This window comes from Plodia interpunctella, chromosome 1 (genome assembly GCF_027563975.2).
Source record: "Plodia interpunctella isolate USDA-ARS_2022_Savannah chromosome 1, ilPloInte3.2, whole genome shotgun sequence".
Taxonomy (NCBI): Eukaryota; Metazoa; Arthropoda; class Insecta; order Lepidoptera; family Pyralidae; genus Plodia; species Plodia interpunctella.
In genome coordinates this window covers 11,468,168-11,490,496 of record NC_071294.1, presented here as the reverse complement: position 1 = coordinate 11,490,496, position 22,329 = coordinate 11,468,168, and the positions used below count along the sequence as shown (strand labels likewise).

At 34.1% G+C, this 22,329-nt stretch overlaps 1 long non-coding RNA gene across 1 annotated transcript in view; it reads left to right on the top strand.

Annotated features, from left to right (window-relative positions):
• Positions 1-7,257: 7,257 nt before the first annotated feature.
• The window catches only part of LOC128673018 (uncharacterized), a 66,040-nt gene continuing 50,968 nt past the window's right edge, over positions 7,258-22,329 (top strand). Inside the window, exon 1 of the long non-coding RNA XR_008405032.1 lies at positions 7,258-7,373. This is a non-coding gene — a long non-coding RNA (uncharacterized LOC128673018). The remainder of the gene's footprint in view (positions 7,374-22,329) is intronic.

Below are 22,329 nucleotides of genomic sequence, written 5' to 3'. Positions count from 1 at the left end.
CTTTTTTTTTGTAAATAATGAGTTTTTTTTTATCATTTTATACTGCAAATCAAGATATGAACTCATTTCTCTTGCTTTTTTGTTATTTGTTGTTTATTATTTTACAAATAATACACATACACATATATTACAAGTTTACAAGTAATAAGTTAATACTGGGCACGTTGCCTCCCTGTGGCGCGTTGGAAGATTATTTTTATTTATAAAACGGTAAATTAAAAAAAAAACAAAAAAAAAAACAAAAAATAAGGTTTTTAATTAATTACATATTATATGATGTAATTGAAGCTGTTATGCGGTATTCTTGTATCACTTAGATTTTCAAGAACATCGTATGTACTGTATGACTGCACACTGTGCTGTATGCAGCACGAACCTGGAACTGATGTTTTGAAAACTTTGCAGTTGACACTGGTCAGGGCCGGACTGCAGCATATAATTCAATTATAATTATGACTATAATTAAAAAATCTAATACACATAATCACTGCCTATTAAAAAGAATCCATCAAAATTTTAATTTATAAAGGTGCGTCCTCGAAATCAAAATATAGGGCGACGTGACAAACACGTAAAGTGCTATCTTCACCTGAGCCCAGACGTGACCGTAAAAGAAAAAGGGGCGAAGTCTTGCGGGCGGAAGCCACTCTGATAAGCCACCATAATGGCGCCCGCTGATAACGCGTTCCCGCCTTTTTCGCCCGCCAAAACAGCGCGCCATTGTCACCGGAGAATGGCAACACAATACCCGCGCGAAAATACAATGCGCCTCACACTAAAACGCCAATATTTTTTCTCTCCCCTATTCACACGATCCAACCAGCCAGTGTTACGTCTAAGATTTTCCTTTTTACAAATATAAAATCTCATCTATTAAAATTTCGTCGCTTTAAGACAGAATGAAGCGATAGGTTTATTAAAATTTTAATAACGCCGACATACACATTCAAGTGCGCTTCATTTGTTTTAATAACATTATAATTGACATGTATTAGGTTTTTGAACTAAATTACAAAGGAGGCAGAGCCCGGTTTCCTTCGCCTCCCGAACATTAGCGAGGGTGGGGGCGAACGACAAATTTTTGTTTTTCATCCACGGGTGAGACAGTAGGTAAGCAATTTTACGCGCTAGAAAGAGACAAAGGCAGGTGCACACATTGCCTTTGTTAAAGAGCAAAAATAATAGAGAGAATGGTCGTTTATCTCTTTTTATGGCGGGCGCTATCTCGCCGCTATTATGGAAGACAATTTTGGCGGGAAAGAAAACTGCTTATTACTTCTTATTCTTGAGAGCGCTTGGCAAATTTTCTTTTTTAAAGCTACTTAAAAAGAGCTCTGAAGACGTCATTTTGTTTAACTTCGGTTTATACATTGTTTATATAATTATGCATTTAGCAAAACTCAAACAAAAATACGAAAGCTGATACGAAAGAACTTTCAATTATGCCCCAACAAAATGTGAAGATTTTTGAAGAAAAGGATTTTTGTATTATTAATAAATGGCAATTAGCAATTTAATCAATAATTAATTACAATTTCCGACTACAAGTTTCGTAATAATAGCTGAGAAAGCACAAGCAATTGATACAGAACTTTATTTGACGTTTTACGTTCCCGTGTTTTCAAAAATGTTGTATGTAACACGCGTATATTATTTTTCATTATTTACTATTTTTACCAAATAAAACGGTTCATTTTCTCCTGAATAACTTTATACATCTTCTTCATAGTCGTATTCCTCTTGGCTGAGGGTCGTGGTCATTACGTGGAATGAAACACACACAACAACTTTCTTGGCATTATTAATGGAGTGGTTTGCCATTGCCTTCTCCATTTTACACACAAGTTAATAATCAATCAGTGTGCAGGTTTCCTCACGATGTTTTCCTTCATCGGAAGCAAGTGGTGGTCGATGAAAACTACTATATATGAGTCAGATTTGTATACAAACTCATGTGGCACGTGTAGGATTCGAACCTTGGACCTTTCGATCCACAGGCGTTTTAACCGTTACACCACCACTTCTTATACATCTGCCACAAAGTAATTCTAACAAAGTGAAGCCATAGCGGCAATGATAGCATTTTGTTTCACCGAGTTGAGTTTGAGAGTCGTTCATTAATCTGATTTAATTACGACCACTCTTTGTGGCGCTGGACAATGGCAATAACAGTTGGAGCAACACATTTTGATATTTGAACTTAAATTTTATTTGCTTAAGAGAAAAAAAAGAATTTGCTAAATTGATTTATGTACTGATAATATTTGAAGGACCACATTGTTAATGCGGAAAAAGAAAACATCCTATGCGATATATTTCTTTAAAAATCGTATCAAAAGATGGGGCTTTTGGTTGAAGTCGATACGGCACGTGCGGTATGAAAAGTGGATTAAAACAATTTCGTGCTCTATGGCGGAAACAGCATTTTGAAAACATATCAATTATACTTTAATATGGCGTTCGTCAAACACTATAGTAATGTTTCAAATGTGTTGAAAATTATATTACAAGTCTTTCTCTCTTATCAGTTTTCCTTTCCTGAGCGTCGGAGTCCAAGGTCTGCTTTCCTACATTTTTTGAATATAAGGAAGATATTACAAGTATCAAGTATTAATAGTCGGGGTCTCTCTGCATCGTCCTTTGTGCCTTTCTTCTCGTTTCTTATATCTGCGAATTAGATCCACCGCAAATGGATTAAGGCGTTAAGTGTTTATTTATCGCGCATTTAATCTGAGATCCGCCGGTTACACAAACAGACAGACAGAAAATTATACGCTTTGTTGAGGCTACGACCTGAAATAAGATGATCGGTTCAACTGGAAGTGTCTTAGTAGTTGTAATAGGTTTGTTTTGTGAATAAGTAAAATTAATATATAGATAAACTCAATGACATTGCATAAAAAATGTCTGTTCCTTCTTTCATTTAATTTATGATAGATAGAGCTAGATGGAAAACCGTCTGTAAAAGATCGACCAGAAAACTGAACTACGGACAAAGATGTGACGTGCATAATATGCTATGTCATATGCATAATACGCTAGCTCTATCTATCAGCTAGATGGAAAACCGTCTGTATAAGATCGACCAGAAAACTGAACTACGGACAAAGATGTGACGTGCATAATATGCTATGTCATATGCATAATATGCTAGCTCTATCTATCAGCTAGATGGAAAACCGTCTGTATAAGATCGACCAGAAAACTGAACTACGGACAAAGATGTGACGTGCATAATATGCTAGCTCTATCTATCAGCTAGATGGAAAACCGTCTGTATAAGATCGACCAGAAAACTGAACTACGGACAAGGATGTGACGTGCATAATATGCTAGCTCTATCTATCAGCTAGATGGAAAACCGTCTGTATAAGATCGACCAGAAAACTGAACTACGGACAAAGATGTGACGTGCATAATATGCTAGCTCTATCTATCAGCTAGATGGAAAACCGTCTGTATAAGATCGACCAGAAAACTGAACTACGGACAAAGATGTGACGTGCATAATATGCTAGCTCTATCTATCAGCTAGATGGAAAACCGTCTGTATAAGATCGACCAGAAAACTGAACTACGGACAAAGATGTGACGTGCATATTATGCTATGTCGAGAAGATTAAATAGTATATTTTTCAGCTAAGTTACAGATAGGATGACGTGGTCTTGAAAGAAAAAAACTCTGCTATCAAGTGTGTTGCGATTTTTTTCGACTTAGTTTCAAGTAAATTTTTGACGTCAACACGTGATATCATATTAAGATTAATAAATAATTTGGTATCAAATCTTAGATAGGTTTATCTAGTATCGAGTCATCAAGGTCTACGGTTGTAGGCAAAGTGTTGATTTTTCTAAGTGTTTGCGGCCGTAATAGGGCGGGCTTCGGAAGATTAGTCAATCGAGTTGAGGCTCTGGCGAGTTCAGACGATACAGGCTTTGAAGAAAAACCTACGTTTTTATCTAAGCTTTAAATTGTATTAGCATTGAGTTATAGTCAATACGAAGTGAAAACCCTTTGTTTACTAATATATAGTACAAATGGTGGACTTAATGTTAAAAGTATTCTCTGTCTATCAGTCAATCTTTGGGAAAACTGAAAGATATTTATGATGATGAAAGGTTTAAGTATTAAATACGAATAAATAAACAATATTAAGCTAATGTAAAAGTCATACTTCCACACATAAGCTACCTGACCGACCATGAACGATATTTCTCTCTCCTATTATTAATTTAAAATTTTCTTACTAGAACAACGTTAGTCCAGCAGACATCTTTTATTTCATTAAAAAAAAAAAACAACATACAAGTAGTTTCGTTTTTCTTTTTCATAACAATAGGACAACATTCGTGATTAGTTTTGATTGCATTACACTCTAAATTCCTGTTACCGTAATTATAGGTACATAAGTGTACACCAGCCTAACTGGGCCAAAAAAACATTATTTAAAAAGCGAATGAGTATCTGGCCATTAACATGATTATGAGAATGGCGGGAAAACTCTATGAATATGATTTTTTTAAGAAGCGAAGCGTGAATTTCGCTCGCGGTGTATTGGCATTGGTTTCCAGGTTCCACGACAATCGAATTTGAACAAAATGGATGCTGTCTGGGGTGGCAGCTGGGAAATTATTTTTTATTTATTCTACATGCGCGGTAGTAGAAAATTATTTTTCTACTGCCAGGTATTATTTTTCTACTACCGATACCAGGACTGTACATTTATTTTTTCTTATTATTTATTCAAAATCTATCTAATTTGTGTTACGTGGCAATGTAAAAAGCTTAATAATAATGCCTGATATTCGATAAAATTGATTGAGTAGTCAGAGCAAATTGTACTTATCATATCATATATTAAAAATCCTAGAAAAATGCCATTTGGAATCGATAAATAAATAATAAATATATTAGGACAAAACACACAGATTGAGCTAGCCCCAAAGTAAGTTCGAGATTTGTTTTATGAGATACTAACTCAACGATACTTTATTTATAACAAATACATATATAGATAAACATCCAAGAACCGGGCCAATAAGAAAAAGATTATTTTCCATCATGACCCGACCGGGGATCGAACCCGGGACCTCTCGGTTCATTGGCAAGAACTTTAGCACTGCGCCTCCGAGGTCGTCAAATAACTAGATAACACAGAATCGTGAATTTTCTTACAAAATAACTTTGTTATTCGATTTTTTTATGTAAATTTTGGTTTACTGCACAAATGGATGCCTTTAATCTCACAGTCTGGAGGGTAGGGAATTCGATCGAAACGAAATTTAGAGAAAACCTCACAATTTCTCATTTTATGCGCGACGTAATGAAGCGATGGATCAGCTTTATGATCCAATTCTTATTCTATTTGCCAGCGATTCATTTCAGTTTTATTTCAGGTATCGTTTATGGTTTTCGAACCTAAAAATTCGGCCGTCAAGATATCTTTTATTTGACTATTAAACCACTTTTTAAGAACTTTACTTTTAATAGGCATGAAAATGTTATATCAACAATATTATACTTTCGATATCCTAACCATAGCCAACCATTTATTTTATTATGAAGCATTTTTCGAAGCTATCGAAGCTATAACACGATAATGACTGGTTTTTAAACACACAATTACTTTCGTTAATAAAACTATGTAATTAATTAAAAATGAAATGAAAAAAGTAAATCAAGGAGTCAAGACATGAAGCTTTCATCTAGTTTTCGTATATTCCCAAAACCGTTTCAATATAACTTCGTTACTTAAGCTTAAAGGCTAGAATTTAGACCAAGAGCCAGTCTCAGCCTTCGAGCGAAATTAAATGACGCTGCAGTTGCAAAGAAAATGCAATCACCACCCGGTATATTCGCCGATGCAAATCCCTATTTCCGAGTCAGTGTGCCCCGCTATTCCTTACGCTAATAAAACGTGCACCAAACGGAGACGCTGTTTCGCCCGCTGATGAACGCCAAATGATGTTATGACAGCGCACGCCGCCATTTAACGCCTATTTGGTTCCAATTTCAAATCTTCCGCGCTCCCCTGCGGTTCCGGCCAGTACGAAAGCGGTAAAATAATACCGTTTTGTTTTTAAACTGGAACGTATTGATCATATTTTTTAAATTTTCAAATTCCACGCGAAAACGTTTTAATTAAAAATCCTATCTAAGTTTCATCAATGTTTTTCGCATAAACCGATCACGTAACTCTCAGCCAAATGAAATTTGGATAGACTGAGGTTTCTGAATAGACGACGAATAGGAATAAAAATGGTTAACTGTATGCGGAAAAAGAAAATGGAAGAAATCAATATGCCCGAAACAGAGCGGGGTAAGCCCTCACAGAGACGCAATGATAAAAAAATATTTTCATTGATACTTGCAAAATGGAAAATACATTTTCGCTTGTAAGTACGGTACTTATTTGTAATCCATATATTTTCATTAATACCTTTTCATTTAGGTTGATATAAATTCATAATTAAAATAAAACTTAGTTATAATTATGTCAAGATCGTAGTTGAATAAGGCCAGTTATTGGGTATTGTATATACAACTAATATAAAAAAAAATACCTTAAGGAAATACTTATAATATCTTCGAAAATACTTATAAATAAAACTCCAACTTTCATCCTATTTATGTAAACCGGATATAAGCAGCTCATTAATTATATTCTTAATGAGACCAATAATTACCTATATAACTAATAATTATATTATTTGAAACAATAGATTAGTTTATAATGTAATATTAAATATTTTTGTGAATGTTTATAATTAAATGTTCTCCTTAGAATAGGGTCACCCATATCATCCCGTGAATGTCGTGCGAGGCGACTATAGGACACATAGCCTAGGTAGCTGACAGGTAACAATAGCATTCCTAAGGTGAGTTGACGTCAGTCCGGTTATAAATTTTAAAGTTATTTTTTACTACGGCAAAATAAATTATTCCGTGTTTTTTACGCTGACACCGGGCTTTGCGGCGCCACAGTTACGAATGAAACCATGAGAAGACTAAAGAGAGAGGATAGAGAGGGAGATAAAATTTCCTTTTTTAAACAGAACAAGGAAACATTGTTTCTAAGCTTGTCTATCCTCGGCTCTATGCCACTCGAATATCCGTTCTGCCATTTTGGCGCGCGCCGGCCGGAAACTCGGGATATCCAGTTTATTCCCGTTTCGCGCCTTTCTGCCGCCATGACACTTTTCAATATTTTACTCTTATTTACCGCTATTATTTATGTCGCGTCGAGCATTCTTCGCGGGGAAACAGACCGTCTATATTGTCCTTTTTGTTAGTTTTAGATTGCGTTTTATTATTTGTTGTGTGTTTGGGACGATATATTTTTGGTTGTGTTTTTCGTGTTTTAACTTTGATAGTGTGTTCATTTTGTATGGTTTTATACGGGCCCACTTATTTAGAAGAAAGATAGGTACTTAATTAACTATCTGTTTGTGTTGTGTAATTCATTATGACAAATGGAGCCATAACACAAGAAAAGGAGAATAATTTATGATTCTTCAATTTCTAAACTGTACACATATTGTTCGAAAGTCTGAATTAGACCGAATGAAAAAATGGTAAGGTTAACATTTTTTGGACCAAATATACTATTTTTGAATTCATAACAGGCCGGAGTCATATCATCCACGCGAATAAGGTCATGGACATCGGGCAGTATAACATTTTACTTGTAATTTATAATTTTCCATTATTTCTGAGTTAATAACGATCATATAGACATCCATTCAAATATGTGTCAGTTTAAAAAAAGAAATAAATTGTGCTTAGACTCGTATCAAAACAAGATAACGTTTAAAAATAACATGACAATGGAAGCCGATACAGCTGCATTGTGTTCAGACGTTCAGCCCACAAAGAACTCATAAACATACTCTAATCGGATGAGTGTACAAAATTCTGCGGATAGCCTGTTGTGTTGCTCGATCGGTGTGAGCTTACTGGATGTGATATTAAAATGAAAATCGATGAAAAATTGAAGTTAGAGCTACGCCCCCATTGCTCAGTCGTTTTGACTTCTATCGACAGACAGACAACGCAGAAATTGTACGATTTACGTCAACGTACATGATGTTGTGTTAAGAAATCATCGGAATAATTATAGACTCTGTTTACAGTCTTCTAAAACGGCATCACTCAGTAAAAGTATTGTATGTATGGCACCTAAAATTTATAACAAAATTCCACAACAAGTTAAAGATCAGAATTTAAATTAATTTAAAAAGCACCTCAGGTCCTTTCTGATTGATAAATGTTATTATAATTTGAACAATTTTTTTTATGACAGACTCAGATAAAAATTTAGTTAATTTAGTTACTTTTATCTATTCGATTTTGTGTCGTGGGATGACAGCATGCTCTCCATTTAAATTTGCATACCCGTGGACGGTGAAACATGTAGGATTAAGGTTTTCTTTTAACACCACATTGTAAAAAAATGTAAACTCATGTTTTTGCAACTAAATAAGTTTGTCTTTGTTGTATGTCAGTGTCAAAACCTATTTAAAACAACGGAGTCGTGACGTGCTACGTCGTGCCTCTTACTTTCTTAACAAAAATGTCGTTTTATTTAGTCGGATATAGGTACAGTAGGTATAATATAACTTTTTTTTGCTAACCCTTGTTGTCCCACTGCTGGGCAAAGGACTCCCCCGCGCCCATCCAATCATCTCTGTCTTGCGCAAACTCCGACCAGTATAACTTATTTGTATATATTTACTGTGACTACTAAGGATACCGAAAACCTTGCGAATAGGAGAGGAAAGAGTGGAAAAAAGGACCCTGGGCTTCGAAGCAAAATGGCTGGTGATAACCTGCGCTTAACAGCTGAGAAAGAAAAAAGGGATAACACTCAGATAAGAGATAGAGTATGCTTATACTGACATAAATAAATAATTCGTTTTCTTTAACATAAATTTATAGTTTTACTAGCAGCTTGCCCCGGCTACGCACGGGTGCAGTCTTATATGCATGTTATATACTTATAAATCTATTAAAAGATCCGCATCAGAATCCCTTGTCTAGTATTCAAAAATATAAGCATATATAGGGACAGAGAGCGGGAAGCGACTTTGTTTTATACTACATAATTATTTATTTTGCATAAATTAAGTTAAGATAATCGGTGTACGATATTTTTTATTAAAATATTTTCAAATATTGAAACTGTCAAGCCTCTTCCATTGTGCGCATGATCATCCGAGCACGCAACAGTAGGTTTGCACAAAGTAACCGAGCGCTCAAAAGAGAACTCAATAAAAAGGCAGTCCCTATACATGCTTTGTGAATCGCGGCGTTCATCTAAGATTATAATGCGGCTTCAAAGTCACATTTTTGTATGGGCTTTCTAACTACATTTGAATTATAAGTAGAATTATTATGAGAATCTTTATATAAATATAGGGACATACTGAAAACATTTATGAAATGAAATGGCATGCATAATACTTAAAATAGTTTGTATCAGATTGGGAAAACGAGATGAGCTATCTTCATGTGAGCTAATAGGGTAGTTGACATGATCAGATAAATGTAAAAAATATGTCTAATCTCGATAAAATAGATATAAGGACGATAATTCATAGATTGTAACAAAGCTGCTGGATCATGACACGAAGATTTAAAGTTAGTTGGAAAGTCCATTTCCAAAAAGTACGAAATTATAACAACCGGCGCAGTCATCATAGAATACATTTTGTAACAACTTTTAAGGAAACATCGTTCGAATGAACATGGCTTTCATTGCGAACATTTTTGAGCAAGTTGTGACGTTTAAATGAAGTGTGTGTTTAAATGAATATTTAAATTAAAAAAAAAATAAAAAAAAAAAAAGAGTTGTGACGTTACTTCTACATGGCATGTCATTTAGTATGGAGGGTTTGGACTAGTCCAAAAATGTGTAATTTTATTTTTGACATATTTTACAAAAATATGTCAAAAATAAAATTATCATTATCATAGTATTTTTTTCACTGGTGTTTCTATTAATATTATTATGAAGGTGATCGAAACAAAAAAAAAATGACAAAATTAACATTTTTTTCTTTTATACAAAAACAGCTCGGATTTACCTAAGATTCCAGCTTGAGCCTTTTAAATATAAATAATTTTACTGCGTACGATATAGTGGTTGTATAATCTTATTCAGACTAAGCCGATTCTGCCTGGCCCAAGTTTAAATCCGTAAGACCATATCAACAGTAACATAACAAAACAGCATTGCTAATTACACAAACCAAACAATTACCAACATAAGAATACAAACAGCGCAGAAGGGACAAAGGCGCGTAGTAGTAGCCAGTAACTCGATCACGTCCGCGGCTAAATAAAGGCTGATCGAATTACGACGTTTTGCGCCCCGCCATTATGCGAAGAATCGGCACAAACGAACCATTGTCGCCGACACTAGCTCCCATTGTCTGTGTTATCGCGACACTCGGTTTTTGCCGGCACTCGTTCCGTTTTACAATGATTTGGAGTGCAGAAGGGTTAGTAGGCAGTAACAGACAGAATAATGTATTCATTCTAAAATTCATAAATGTATAATTTTTTACTATTAATACCCGCCATAGAAATTTCACCTTATTAAAATAATAATAGTTCCTGGAGATAAATAAAAGTTTTCTTCAATATTATCATAGAATAAAAATTTATACAGAAACTACTTACCGTCTTTTGCGACCTCTTTTATAATTAATTGTATGTTATTCATATCTATAGGTTAATTAATATCTCAATTTTCACTCTCGTTGATTCTCTATGTGTATTTACTTGCCAAAATTTCGCAATCATAATTGATTGATTTAATAATAATAAACTAACATTTTCCTTTGACGCTTTGTTCTGTTTATCACTGACTGAAAAGGTCGAATTAATGACACAAAGAAGAACATATAACCTAAACTGTGCAAGCAGCTTCACAGAGGCACAACCATTATAGGCAACGAAGTCTCACCCATCAATATTGTTTACGGCCGACCTCGCGCCCTCGGCTTTATCGCGATATTTGCTCAGTTTTTATTTTCACTATACACACCTAGACAAACATGACAATGCCACCGCCTTGATAACTAATTTCTACACCACAAGGTTTAAAATTGCCTGTTTCTCATTGAAGAATACAAGAAAATGGTCGTTTTGGGACGGAAATAAGCTTCTTTGTGTGACACTATCGTATCGCGTCGTCACCCGCTTCCTTCGACTCGAGATTATATTGAGGAGAGCAAATAAAACTTATCGATGTATCAGTTCGGTTATTATTTCAGTTTGTTTTGTGCTTTTTGTACTGGTTCAGTGACCTCTGATATTGTTAGAGGTTATGTCGGTTTTTATGTGGGAATTTGTCAATAATTCTATCGAATTTCCTGTGCGTGCTTAATAGTGGAAAGACATATTTATTGTCTTGCCGTATTCGTAACAGAATGATGTAATATAAGTATATATAAACGCGAAAAACACTCACTCATCTCGAAATCTCGAAAACAACTAAACCAATAAAGACGAAAGTTGCAAGTTTTACTTCTAGATTCTTTTTTTTATTAGAAGGAAATTAAAAACTAGATCAAAATTGGTCGTGTGGTTTGGCTGCTATGTAACCACGGACAGACATCACAAATACACAGAAACATTAAACTTATAACTTCTGTCGTATTATACATATGTTCTTTCTTCTTCTATGGGAGTTTCGAGATATTTTTTATCTGTGATTTCACTAAACACTTCCTTTAGAAAATTCATTTATGAAATGTTTATTCATTTTTTCATTTAATTCTAATTAGCGAGATTGAGCAATTCACGCATTTTCGCATTTATAACATTATATTCTATTTTATACCTATCTATATGATAAATAGATACAGGATATATATGCTTGAAGACTATGCACCGCTAAGCATTTTGATCAGAGTTTTCTTTGCTATTTTCCCGAGCAAAAATTAGGAACAAAGGCTAACAAAGAGGCGGGGTGTCATGGCGGCGACATAATGGCAATTTTTCGTATACAGCGGGTGAATGCGAGATGCCAGTAAACGGGCCGAGGCGCGCAAATTTGACGGCTTTGTGTCGCGCGACTGTCGCGCGTGACTTGCATGTGATAACGGGGTGACAATTCTGGAGATCATTGGGATTTTTATTAAATTTTACTTCGCAGTCAGCGCAATAAAATAACCTTAAAATTAGATTTTACAACCGGCTTGAGTGACGTCAACCTAACAGCTGTCAAAGCTTTTGCGTTTCTGTCACCTCCTACGACATTCACGACGAGGAGTGGTTCTTTTCTGTGGTCTCACACGCAACACTCAATTCATTTGTTCAGAAGTTAGACCCAATCACTTTTTCACACGTCTTTATTACGCTGTGCTAATGAAGAGCTATCGTAAAACGGGTGTCGATGTCCATCGCGTCACGTAATAGACACCCGATTTCAATCACAGCGATTTCTGTAGTCACTTTGTCGTATTTGTTTGTAGCCCCGAGCGCCAAATCAAAGGGTTGGGTTCGATTCCCTGTTATTCCTATACGCGATGTGATAGAAATATTAAGATCGATCTATTCAGAGCGAGTGTAGACTTTGACCGTTTTTGAATATTTGGTTTTGACCAAAAACTAAAAATGAGTGGTGTTAGAAGTAAATACACAAGTCATATTGAAGTATACAATGTAATTTTTTAACACTGCACACATTTCATGAGCAGAATTAGATAATGAAATTTTGTTGGTTTCCAAAGAAATCATTTAGGCATGTTAAAAAAATAAAAACATTTCTTAAGCTCCATTACAAATGAACTGATCAGTAAACCGAACTTAATCCATATTAAGTTCGGTTTACTGATTGAAATTTCCATAAATTTGAATTGTTGTGTTCTGTTTTCATTTTAAATTATGTATTTAATGTACTGAGCATGTGCATATTAAATAATTGTGCAATATTTAAAAGAATTACCCTGTATTATGTGTCTATTTTGTATTATTAGCTATAATCTAACTAATTTAGGTACTAATTTTCTTTTTATGTAGCTCTTAGGTTCCACTGCTGGGCAAAAGCCTCCCCTCTTTGTTTCCAACCAACTTCTATTCCTCGCCAGTTGTTGCCAATCCTTATCGAAGGCCGACAGTTCGTCAGACCATCGCACCTTTGGCTTGCCTTGCGATCTTTTCCCATCAGTCGGGACGCAGGTATTCACTCTTGTGGTCCATCTTGCCGACGCCATGCGGCTCACATGACCCGCCCAATTCCAGTTCAGTTTCGCAGACTTTCTACCGACATCAGTTATTTGCGTGATGGAGCGTAAGGTAGTATTTCAGACGAGATTCGTCCTCTTTATACCTAACAAGCTACGCTCCGGCTCTTTAGCAAACTTGCAGCTTTTGTTTTTTGGTCAGGGACCAAGTTTGAGCGCCATAGGTTAGGATAGGCAAGATACATCTGTACTAATTATATACTACCTTAATCAATTCAGCTATTTGCAAATTCATTCGAGTGGTAATTATATAGCTACTAACTAAATTAGTTTAACCATTTAAAAATTTTAAGCTCTGCTATTTACTTTCGTGTGAATTTCGATATAAATGTTCTAATTATGCAATTTGATTCCTATGTGTTATAAGTACTCAGTTTAAATTCTATCCTTGAACCGATAGAATATTTTATCTATTTTTCATGGAAAAATGTCTCTCAAAATAAGTTAAGAAAAACTGAAAAAGAAAATCAAATCATAGATTGTTATTAAACAGGGTTATTAACGTTGAGTAAAGGAATTTATTCACATCCATCTGTTCGTATTTGCCTGATACAGTATATATTTAGTTTGAATGAGTTTCATACATCCTCACACGCTTACATTTGCATTATAATCCTATTATTTGGATTAATAAAGGAGTTATTTTTTAACATATTGACAATCTCCATTTATGAAAATCGGTAAAAAAGACACGAACTCAATATTCAAAGTAAATTGGCGGCACAATCGGCAATGTTCGGGTAAGCGCGGCAAATTGCACGATCGCCGACAAATGACGGTCATTGTGTCTGCCTGTCTGCTGCATCACAATGGTTAGGCTACTTGTGCAGCTTGCATCGCTAGTAATCTATTTTAGGTCTTTGTTTCCTATATACACGGATTCGGTATAGATATTAAGATGTTGTATGAATTATATAATTTATGTATAGATTTTACAAGTTCAAAAGATTTTCTTATCAGCTATATAGCTTGGCTAACGTGTAATAAAACTCTGGTTTGTAGGCGATGCAACAAAAAGTTGGCCAGAAGCGAAGCCAGAATTTTTATTTCTGTTAAATTTTTCGTCCATTCATCATCGTCCTCACTGACAGCCTTCTCTGTCCTGCTGCTGGAAATAGGCCTCTCTTAATGAACGCCATCCTTCTTTATATCTGTATGTATCACGTAAATAATGGAAATTGTAGAAGACATATATACTCGTAATATAAAATTATATTATATATCGTCTTCGTCGATATATAATATAATTTCAAGTCATTCGAGGATGTGTGCCAATGGTGTGACAAGTGAGGATGCCGAAGACATCGAACTCTGGATTCCGACGCTTAATGGCTGAGGAAGAAACCAGGAAAACGCTCAGAGTACAGGGAGATTAATTAGGAGCGAGATTAAATACCCCGCGAGCAAAATGGCAAACGCTAGGTGTCTATATATTTTTTTCACAATTTCATGCGATTGTAAAACGATGGCAAATATAAAAATGTGTATAATACACCGTAATCTGTCCGTCTGTCTGTGACCGCGAGCGATTGCAATTAGGCGGGCCGCGGCCGTAACGGAGACTAACTGAGTTTCGGAGTGGTCGCTTCTTTTTTTAACTTTTTATTTTTCCAATCTCGTCTGTGGGCAAAAGCGATTCGCAAATGTTATGAAATGAAGACTGTATTTGTATTTGTCGAAGAATTCGTAAATTCCTGTTGGGAATTGTCAAAACTTTAAAAATGAATGATCTATTTTAAATTATATAGCAAGACAAAACAAAAATAACCCAATGCTTCTACTGAGAACTTTGTTACTACAAAACAGGTACGCGGCTCAACTGATGGAAAGTGGTCACCGCAGCCTCTAATTACAGGCCTCATATTCGTCAACATTAGTCACACGCGCAACGACTAATTTGTGGCGATGGATCATAAAATTAAACAATGTGAACGTGTAATTAAACTTACTTAGCACCGTCGTAGCAAGATCGTAGCCTTCTCATTCATAGTATATAGTATAAAAGTTTTATGTACGAGTGAAAGGACAAAATTCACATGGACGAAGCTGAAGACAAAAAATAAAAAAATTAAAAAAAAATATCCTTGTTGTAAAGTGACTTAAAAGTAGACGTAGAAATCTATAAATAATGATTTAAATAAATTAAATATATTAGGACAAATCACACAGATTGAGCTAGCCCCAAAGTAAGCTCTAGACTTGTGTTATGGGTGTTACTAAATCAAAGTTGCTATATTTTATAACATATATAGATAGACATCCAAGATTCGGGCCAATCAGAAAAATATCATTTTCCATCATGACCCTACCGGGGATCGAACCCGGGAGCTATCGGTTCAGAGGCAAGCACATTACCACTGCGCCACCGAGGTCGTCAAATTTATTTGTATTAAAACATTGTACAGATAAGCCAATGGATATAGATGTCAAATAGCACCAGATCTACGCATTTATGGATAAGCAATAACTCTTGCCACCTCTGCAATTAGTAGCTAAAGCGTGTTTGTTTGGGGGCAATGGGGGAACCACGCTACGCACGATTTACTGGGACTTTCAAAATAATAGTAACTAGTTGTTCGCCGCGAACTTAGACCTCGCGAACACAATAAATTTTTGGTGAGTTTTTACAAAATTGTGAATATTTAAAAATGACTTAACCGATTTTGATGCCCCACGAAATCAAAAATTATATTGACAGATCCTACATACCTTTTAAATTTCATCAAAATCAGACCAACGGATCGAAAGTTATCGCGTTACAAACACACATACATACAAAAAATTCAATAGGCTGATAAACTATTTGGAGTCAAAAAATATTCTAGCAAAAAATCAGTTTGGTTTTAGGAGGGGTATTAGTACAGAAGATGCAGTCAATTCATTACTCGAAACGATTGTTGAGGCATTGGATGGTAAACACCGATGTATTGGTATGTTCTTGGATCTATCCAAAGCCTTTGACACCGTTTCGATTCCCTTGCTTGTAACAAAATTAGAAAGCGTTGGTATTCGCGGTCTTCCCCTCTCAATTTTCGAGGACTACCTACAAAATCGCACTCAATGTGTAAAGATAGATGGGGTGGTCAGTGATGAGCGAAAACTTGTATTTGGTGTCCCGCAGGGATCTATTCTTGGCCCAACCTTGTTTCTCATATACATAAATGATCTATGTAAGCTTCACATCCCTCATTGCCAGATTTTCGTTTACGCAGACGACACTGCTATGATCGTTAAAGCTCCAAATTGGCCGACAGCTTTTGAGCGTGCTGAAAAATCATTATCCCAGATCATGTCTTGGCTAGACTCAAACTTACTAACCCTAAATTCAACCAAAACAAATTATATAACCTTTGCGATAAACTCGTCCACTTTGCCTCCAGAAAACGAATACAGTATCAAAGCGCATACTTGTGGGGATAATTTCTCAAACTGTACCTGTCTGCCTTTAACTAGATCGTGTACTGTTAGGTATTTGGGGGTTCAAATCGATAATTTCTTAACATGGAAACAGCATATTAAAGCTTTAATCCCAAAAATAAGAAAACTCATATACATTTTTAAAAACCTAAATAAATGCGCAGACCTGGATACACTAAAGCTAGTTTATAATGCACTTTGTAAGTCCTTATTAGCATACTGTATTACTGCATGGGGTGGTGCAGCCAAGACCACGATTATGCCGTTGGAAAGAGCTCAAAGAGCCGTTCTTAAGGTTATGACAAGAAAACCTTATCGGTATTCCTCTACAAAACTTTATGCCGATACATCAGTGCTAACAGTAAGACAGATCTATATTATGATGACCCTTCAAAGGAAACACACACAAATGCCATATGACCCGACTATATATGAGCGGAGACGCAGATCGGATCTCGTGTGCGCTACCCCCATCCACAGAACAGTTTTTGCATCTCGGCACTTTAAAGTGTTTGGATGCTGCATATATAATAAAGTTAATAAGATATTAAATATATATCCCAATTCTAAAAGAATAATTAAAGAGAAAATTAAACAATGGTTATTAACACTAGATTATACCAAAACAGAAGACCTTATCTAACTTATGAGCTATTTCAAAAATAAACTTCAAAAATAAATATAAATAAATATACATATACAATACATGCATGCGAATATATTGAGTTGTAAATGGGCACTTGTGACATATTCTTTTATTTTCCTTTTAATGACGGTAGAGAGCATATATTTATGTAGAAATAAGATTTTTATTTTTATTTTCTAAAATACAAAATATGGTGTCAACAGACTAATTTCTACAAATTCCCAAAATACAGAAAATTTCTAGTTTGGGAATTACTGAATCAAACATATCTGTATTCTTTTCAATTGTTTCTTTAATAAGCCACTTCCGTAAGCCCCTCATGACGCCTCACGTGAATTGTAATCACAGGTTAGTTCCTAGCTCAATCGCGGGTTGCTGATTTGTGGAGCATGCGGATTTGGCGCTGTTTACATTAACCATGTACTTTAGCGTAAGTAGTTTAAGAAAAAACTATCAATAAATTTATTTATTTATTTTTTTTTTTAAATGTTGTTTTGTAGAGATAAGATGAGATCAATGACAACAATGAGATTTTAACTTATGGTTAGTAATACAAATCAAACATACAACCTAAATGGAATATCCACCAGTCACAGTTGTATAGTCCCATGGGAGACTGCATTATAGTGTGTGATGTTTTATTCCCAATGTGTTTATGGTTTAATAAAAATAAATGCTGATATTGAATGTAATTTTTGTTGATTATTCATTTTCACTACGTGGTTTCGAATGTTTGTAGTTATATATTTGTTAATGATAATAGTGAGACTTATCTATTTGTCGTCAAATTGTTTTTATTATATCCAGGATTGAAGCATTAATTCATCTTAATAAGCTTAAGTTTTTACGCCCGTTTATTGAACATTAAAATTGCTTTAAGATTTTTAGACCCATGTTACTTAGTAATCAAAAGTTAAATAGATATTATTTAAACAATCCATTTATAAAAGAAATCTGATACATAATGTATTAAAAAAAAATCGAACGTGAAACTGACAGAACTAATTTCTGAATAAATGATTTGATTTTAAAATTTTAGAGATGAATAGATTTATGTTCGCAATGTCCGCTCTCGTCTTGCAGCGTGGTGACTCCACAGGCTCCTGTCGCGGGGGTCTGTCTCGCGGTCTGTGCGCTTGATCTCGTTATCGACACCGATTCTACATAAACTGTGATTATTGTTTTTTTATTGTTCGCAATATATTTTTTTTATGACGTGATAGCCGAACGGGCACTTTTTATTTTATAATCAATAGGATTTATTACTATGCCTTTTAACGATAATTTTCTTTGAATATACTTAAGTGACAAATGATTTTTTTCACTATTCCTTTTTTTAGATTCTCTCTTTTTTTAGATCTAAATGTTATATTTGGTTTTAAATTCACAATAATGTAATTATTGTGATAAAAAAAAGCAATGGTCCTATAAACTTGGTGCCATAATAAAAATGCTCAGATTATGCAAATTTAAACTTCAAAACGTATTTGTTCGCGTAAAAAATTTACCATTACATTTAGAAGATTTGGCTATGATTGTAAAACCGGCTTGCTGCTTGACGTGAAAATATAGTTTTGGAAATTTTTGTCTGTCTGTTGTCTGTCTGTCTGTCTGAACGCGCATCACTCGAAATCGACTGGACCGATTTACTTGAAATTTGGTATGTAGGTACCTTATATACCGGGTTAACATCTTAGATACATTTCATCCTGGTAAATGGTCAGGTTCCCGTAGTATAATTAAAAAACGAATTATGATATGAATCAAAAATTCCTCGGAATCCCGGGTTAATATCTTATAGACATTTTATCCCGGAAAATGAGGAGGGTCCTGTAGGAAAATTAAAATTATTTAACCAGATTTACTTTAAAATTTTGTACTTTACTGACTTTTAACAAAAATTAATTTAATTAAAAAAGTAAGTGTGCAAATTTCAGCTTCCCGCCCAGTAGTTTCGGGGGTAAGTGGGCGGGAAGCTGAAATTTGCACACTTACTTTTTGTAGTAATAACAGTAATAGTAAATACAAAAAATATTTATGTTTGTGAATGTATGTTTATATATGTATGTTTTTATCACAATAATGTAATTACTGTGATAAAAAAGCAATGGTCCTATAAACTTGGTGCCATAATAAAAAATGCTCAGATTATGCAAATTGAAACTTCAAAACGTATTTGTTCGCGTAAAAAAATTACCATTAAATTTTAAAGATTTGGCTATGATTGTAAAACCGGCTTGCTGCTTGGCGTGAACCCTCTTTGGCGTTGAATGTTATTGTCGCCTATTAGCTGTTAAGGCTGAATTCCCCAGTTATCTCATTGATTGGTCCTATTCTAGGGCGGGACCACACGCCACAAAACATATATTTTCAACCATCCAGCCTAATCCCGAAGACATCTGCGCCTCAATGTTTTTTAGATAATTGATCGCCCCAACCCCCATGTGTTTAAAGAATAACACTCGAATGACTTCTCGAGAGCTCTTCATGCGATCGAACACATGTCTCACTTGGTTTTAATCTACTATGGATTAATAACTGTAGGGGTGTGAATTCAATTTTTGAGATATAAATATGCACCTAAAGTACTGCACGGATAAAACTTACTGAACTGATTTTCATGCAGTTATCACCAATAGATCAAAGACCCAAGCAATCTGATAATAATTTCCATTTTGAGCTGACCGGGAATCGAACCCGGGATTACACTAGGTAGCAGAGATACGTTTATTTTGTTTCTTTAACTTTATTTCGTTATTGTTTTATAGGCAGACCTTGAATGAAGACTTCTTTTTTTCATCCAGTCTATTGATTTTGTCCATTGATTTTATCAATCAACTAGTTTTTGCCCGCGGCTTCGTCTGCGTGAATTTCATAGCAAAATCTCAGTCAGTAATTTTATCGCGTCGTCGCGTAAGACTGGTAAACATATATGATTCAAATTCACAAACATAAATATTTTATTTACTAGTACTGTTATTACTACAAAAAGTAAGTGTGCAAATTTCAGCTTCCCGCCCGCTATATATATATATATATATATATATATATATATATATATATATATATATTGAAATTTGCACACTTACTTTTTTCATTAAATTAATTTTGTTCAAAGTCAGTAAAGTACAACATTTTAAAGTAAATCTGCTTAAATAATTTTAATTTTCCTACAGGACCCTCCTCATTTTCCGGGATAAAATGTCTATAAGATATTAACCCGGGATTCCGAGGAATTTTTGATTCATATCATAATTAGTTTTTTAATTATACTACGGGAACCTGACCATTTACCGGGATGAAATGTATCTAAGATGTTAACCCGGTATATAAGGTACCTACATACCAAATTTCAAGTAAATCGGACAGACAGACAGACAAAAATTTCCAAAACTATATTTTCTTCATCTATATCAGTAACTAAGTATATTCCATGAAGAATTTTTAAATAATATCCAATGTACAAATTTGGCCTTTCTTCAATTTTATTATACGCATTGATTATTTTTTGCTTAATTACTGTGACAATTAATTACTTTTTTCAAGATGGAACCTTTTAGGAAATAGTATTATTGCACCAAAACCGGCTATCAATATTATAGACACTCTGGACAACTACCGATACTATTGGTTATTCACAAACCAATGAAAGTCTATCGAAACTTTATCGATAGTTGACTATCGAGCGGAGACACTAGTAATAATTATTTTACGTTATAAATTAAACAATGACGTATGGTTATTGCCTTTATTTTCATTTATATTTCAACTGAAACCAGAATACAAAAGTATAAAAACGTAATAACTACTACACACACATTTAATTGTGAGCATGTGTGAGTGTCTAAATTAATAACAACAAATGAAAGGAACTATAATAACAAGAAAACCAATTTTAGAGTGCAATTAACCAGTCAACTTTGACATTAACTTCAAACTGAGCAAAATAAAACCGCAAAATACACCGGTTAAATATAACGTCAATGTTGACTGGTGCATCCTTACTCTTAGACATTTAATATTAACCATTTTCTAGCGTATTTCAATATTATATGTATTTAAACTTTTCTTACCCAAAGTAAATTTATATTCGGAAATTTCTCAAAAACGTTTTATATACCGTTACGACATATTTAAAAACCTTAATTTTTTATGTGAAATTACTTAAAAATAATAAACAATAACATAGTAATTGTCATACAGAGGCCCTCAAATGCACAAAGAACCGTGCGCGTTCATTAGTGAAGCATAGTTTACGTAAATTAAAATTAACAAAAACTGTAACCAATACAATAACAAATTACAATGTAACATAATAATTCAACAGTTAAATAACGTTTGAACACTACTTCAGGCATAATTAAACCCTAGTAGTTTTTATTTAATATAATTGTATTATAATGCGAAGTTAAGTAATATCAAATTATCCCTAAAAAAAAGTTGCAAGCTAATTTGGCAGAAATATGTGTTTCTTTTTTCATTCTTTCAATGTCAAATATTGTGAAGTGACATAGGATGTTGACATAGAATAATGGGCTAAAAGTAAAAAATAAATTCAAAAGTTTTATTTTTAGTTTATGTTTCTTTCTGTAAATTATAATAGCTTCATTTATTATTATTATTATACTAATGAAACTAAATGTATTATACGATATGGCACATTTATATTAACTTAATAATAGTTATATAACTAAAATATAAAATCAAAAAGTAATTAAAGAGCAAACGAAGATTATAACAGTTTCATTACTAACGATACTGTATTTAAATTTAGCCATTTACAATATCACATCTTAATTAGTGAAAATTTTTATCTATATTGATGTCGTTAATTATTTCACCGAATTAGCTATATACAATTAACAAAAAAAGTTAATATAGTAATTACTGAGTAGACAAAAAATGGAAGCAGTGTTTACAAGAATGTTAAAAAACAATTTAAAAGTTGCAACGAAAATGAAATGGCATTGAATTGGCTACTTTCCATTACATTGTTCATCACAACATATTAT